Below are 4,753 nucleotides of genomic sequence, written 5' to 3'. Positions count from 1 at the left end.
AAAGGAGGTTTTGCCAAAGGTAGCTTTGCTGAGCCTCAGTTTCCTGTCCTACAAAATAAAACACATTGCTCCAGGCTGCCTCTTAGCAGCAAAGCTTGGCAGTTGGTGGAAAGGGGCTCCCATATTTACTTGACTTGAGGCCACCAGCTTTCAAGGAGTTAGTACTGGCTGTCAGGGGACTATTGTTGCCCCACCATGTGCTCAGGAAAGGGACCAGTCTCTTCTCTGCACCCTGAATCTGTCCTCACTGTTGTCTGCCCAGGAAACCAGTTTTCTTTGATCCCTGGGATAGTCAGCCTCCAAGAAGCTGATTCACACATGCCAAACTCAAACAAGATTGGTTAACAAGTGAGATTCCACTTGATTAATTTACAGAGGCTCTAAGCAAGATAGCAGGCATCAGGCACAGACATTTCCTGTCAAGGAGCACCAGTCCATTCCACCAGGCTTCTCCAGGGCCCAACCGCTCAGAACTTACAACCTATTCACTTTAGAGGCTTGGTCAGAACCGGGAAGATTTGGAGACGTTCTTCTCATCAGCAAGATTATTTTTGTTTTAACTCTGTCCCCTGTCTTGCACGTTTGTGATTTGTATTCCACAGCTCGTTTGTGATTTGTATTCTACGAACGAACCACAGGTGTCTCACGTGTGCGCGTCCTCTTCCTGACTGTGGCTCCCATGCCCCCCGCCCTTGCGGACTTGTCTAGATGGATCTGTGTTTGGGGGGAGTGATTGTGCACTGAAGCAGCCCTGGGTCTCAGTGTGTGTGTGTGTGCCCAACTCTGGGGACTGGGCCCCTGTGGTCCAAGCCTCCCTCCCTCTGCCTCTCTTGCTGGGACATAAATTATCTTTCTGGTCCCTCCCTCCCTCCCTCCCACTGGGGCTTGTCATAAAGGGCCACTACACAGGGAAGACAGGATGGAGGCTGCTGGAAGGTCCTCCATGGAGTGGAGTGGGGACAAGGGAGAATAGGAGGGTGGGACAATGGCCTCCATTCCCCTTGAAGGGGTAGACTGGGGCTGGGGGTCCCTGAGAAGAGAGCACTGCATGTCAGTGAAGCTTCTGGGACCAACGTGGCCACCCCACTCTAAGGGCTCCACGTGAAGTGGGGGTGGGGAGTGGGCTGGGGTTGGAAGAAGCGAAGAGGAGGAGTGCTCCGGACTCAGCCCTGAGTCAGGGAGAAGGTGCATTTGGGATGAATCCTGGGACAGGGAGACAGTCTCACACTTTCTCCCTGGGGATTTGGGAAAGTTGGAGATGTTGCCCACATGGGTTTTGCTAGAGTGATGACATCACAAACTACATTTGCATACATACAGAGACTTATAGATCTGTGCATTTTACCCATTTTGATCTAGAAAGGGCTTCAAGCAGATGCACAATGAGGTGAGTACTGAGGAAAAGCTTAGGAGAATGATTCTGGTTTGAAAAATTGCCTGTCTCCACGAGTCAGAGACTAAAGTGACTGTTTTCTTCCAACCAGAATAAGGCCCCAAGGGAGGCAGGTTTGGGCCTAGCCCAGGTCAGAGCCGAGATGGCTTCACCCTCACCGTGGCCTAGGCCTCTGGCCCACAGGATGGGAAGGGCATGGCCAGCCTGAGCCACCGTGGGGAGAGGAGGGGGATCAGGCCAGAGGACAGAGGGGAGGACCAGTGGGGTCAGACATCTCGCTGGCTGGCTTCTTCCTGGGCAGGGCAGCAAGAGGACAGGCAGCAGCTGGGCCCCACCCACTGTGGTCTAAGGTGTGTCTCAGGAGCCTCCCATTGCAGTGCTATTTCCTGGGAGGGCTGGGTCCACATCAGATGCCCTGGTGCTGACTGGTCTCACTGGTCATCATCAGCCCGAAGAAGCAAGGCCTCTGTCGGGCAGCACAGAGTGTGCTTAGGTGTGTGTCTGGTGGGATGCGGGATCAGGTCAGGGTGGGCACTTCTGGAAGGCACTGTAGGAGCTGGCAGCACTGGGCACTTGGTGGAGGGGTGCTGGGGGGCCCTGTGAAGAAGTTGGGGGAGGCTGGACATAGCTTTGAGTTACAGCCCGGCCTGACCAGGCTTGAAGCCCCAGCCTCAGGAGCTGCAGAAACCCACCTGGGCTCTGCCCTCAGATTCTTCCTCCTTGGATGCCTAGTGGTCAGCGCCTAGCACCTTCCCTATCCTGTCCCAATGCAAGGGAGGGATCTAGATTGGTTCCAGATCCAAGAGCTGCCTCTGGAGCTCCATGTGCCCTTCAGGCCATCCCGCTGTGCTTACTCTGGCCCTGGCCCAAGGGTCAGCATGAGCCAATGGCAGGAATCAGAGCAGGGGCCCAGGCTGGATGTCAGCAGCTGCAGGTAAAATTAGAGAGAGAGAACGGAAACATTGACTTTGGCCTGTCTGGGGTACAGCCTTGATGTCCAGAGCATTCAGTGTTCAGATTTCTAAATACCTTAGAGCTCTCAAAGTCCAGGATTCCCAATGCCAAGGGTGCCAGAGTTCTGAACACCACAGGGAACCCAAAGCCTAGAGTTCCCAGCACCCAGAGGCCCTAAATGCCCAGAGCACCTCATGTCTAGATCTCTGGGGTTCCTAACATTCAGCACTCAGAGTGCCAATTCACTGGAAAGGAATCTGGAGTGGGGGGAGTGCTGGCCCTGTTGACCCAGGTCCCTTCAGTGACTGGCATTGCCTGAGGAGTGGCCGTCACAGAAGCTGGGCCAGGGGTGGTGCTGGAAGGAGAAGCGATGCTTCCTTGATGCTCTCATCCTGTCCCGAAGTGGGATGGAGACTGGTGACCTTTCCTCCAGTCCCTCCCCACCCCAGGTCACAGGACCTGTGTAAGTGAATGTCCACTAACTCTCCACGTGTGAATGCACACCTGCTCTGTGCTGGGGACTGTGCTGACTTCTAGGAACTCAGCGCTGAGAGGAAAGGAACTCCTGTTCCCTAAACGGGAACGCGACCAAGTGCCTGTGTCCCCTGTCGGGGTGAGACAGCCTGTCTCTGAGGCCCACGTGTAGTCAAGGGCCCGGCTGTGAGAAGGAAGGGCTGCTGGCCTGCGAGAGTGTGGCTGTCAGGCTGTGAGCACAGACAGTCAGCAAGTTGACGGGTCTGATTGTGTCTCCCCATTAGGCCGTCTCTGCCTTGCTGCTTTCTTAAGGGGTGGAGGGAAGGCCCCTATTGCGTCGGATCGGGCCTCCCTGTGAGGAGCAGGAGGCTAGTCCTGGGCTAGAGTCTGACACCCAGAGCTGTCCTGTTGAGGGATGAGAGATTCCTCCCACTGTCCCTGCCCCCGCTGAACCCAGAGCCTCCTTGGATTGGGAGGAGTGGCTATAAGTGGAGCAGCCAACACCAAAATTGGCCATCCGCCCCTGGGGAAAATCCTGAGACACCACCCCCTCCTCCCAGTCCAGCCCACCCAGCTGGCTGACCTGGAGCCTGGGTAAGGCTCCTGTCTGACTCCACCTCCCCAGGTCCTGTCTGAGTACCCCTTTCAGACCACGAGGAGGACAAAGCCATGATATGCCTGCCAACGATGACGTCACAGGGAGCTCTGACATGATGCAGAGTGACACCGGGCCCCAAGTGGGGGGTGTCTGGCGGCCCAAGTGGTTAGGTCTCTGTCTGCTGGCAGCAGCCCACAACTCCTAGCAGCTGAGGATGGCGAGGCTGGGTGAGGTTTACTGGGGGGCCTGCCATACCAGTCTCCCCCTTATAGCCTCCTACCCCTGGGCTAGCTCAGGGAGCAGACTGGGAGCAGGCTGGAAGAGGGGAAGGGGTCAGCTGGGGCTGGCTGAGCTCCAGGGCAGCCAGCCAGAGTCAGGGAGCCCTGGAAGACCCCCAGAAAGGGGGTGGGAGGGGTCCCCAAGACAGCCATGGCTGCCTGCATTCTTATCCCAGGAGTTCCACTTGATAGCCAGGTAAACTGGAACCTCGCTTTCCTCAATATTCCTCAACAGAAGACTATCAGTAGTGGCTCCCAATCACAGTACTGTTGTGAGGATTAAACAGGGTGAAGTAGGCATAGAAGAGGGCCTGGTCCATAGTAAGTGCTCATCCTCCTTCCTAGGGAAGGCCAGGATCCTATCAGGGGCCCACCTGGCCCAGGAGCAGCTCCTGGCTGGCCTGAGCCTCACTGGGCTTTCCAGAATCTGTGCAGCCCCATCCCCACCCCATCCCAGTCTGCGCTTGACTGCAGACTCCCCAGGAATCCTGGGCTTCCTGGCAGGGTTTCTTCTAGCAGCCTGCACTGAGATCTTGGAGCCCTGGTGCCCTCTGGTGACAAAATCCATCCTTGGCCGTTACAGCCTATCCTTAGGGCACATCTGTCCAAACAAATGCTGTCTTTATGCCTTCCTCACAGCATGTTTCCAAGGTAGCAACTATCCCCATTTTCTAGAACTGAGGCTCCGGCAGGTTAAATCATTTGTCCAAGGTGAAAGAACTAATAAGAGGTAGAACCTGAGCTTGAACACAGGTTGGCCAGTCTCCAAAACCTATGCTCTCACCCTGCGAACAACACACACACATGGTCACGTGGTGACCCAGTCAAAGTTTCATGTGCCGTGTTGATAATTGGAGTGCAGTGATCTTGAGTGTGTGTGTATTGAAATTCTTCAACTGTGAATACAAACTCGTGTGACTTGGTGTTGAGCACAGTGAGGTTGGGTGTTTGACTATGGAGACGTTTTGCGTGGCCGTGTGATTGTATTGTGTGAGTGTAACCATAGTTACACAAATAACCAATTGTTATTTAGTGGCTCAGTTGTGTTCAACTCTT

Source organism: Dama dama, chromosome 26, assembly GCF_033118175.1.
Source record: "Dama dama isolate Ldn47 chromosome 26, ASM3311817v1, whole genome shotgun sequence".
NCBI classification, from domain to species: Eukaryota; Metazoa; Chordata; class Mammalia; order Artiodactyla; family Cervidae; genus Dama; species Dama dama.
The sequence above is the reverse complement of the archived record's forward strand: the minus strand, read 5'-3'. Positions refer to the sequence as shown.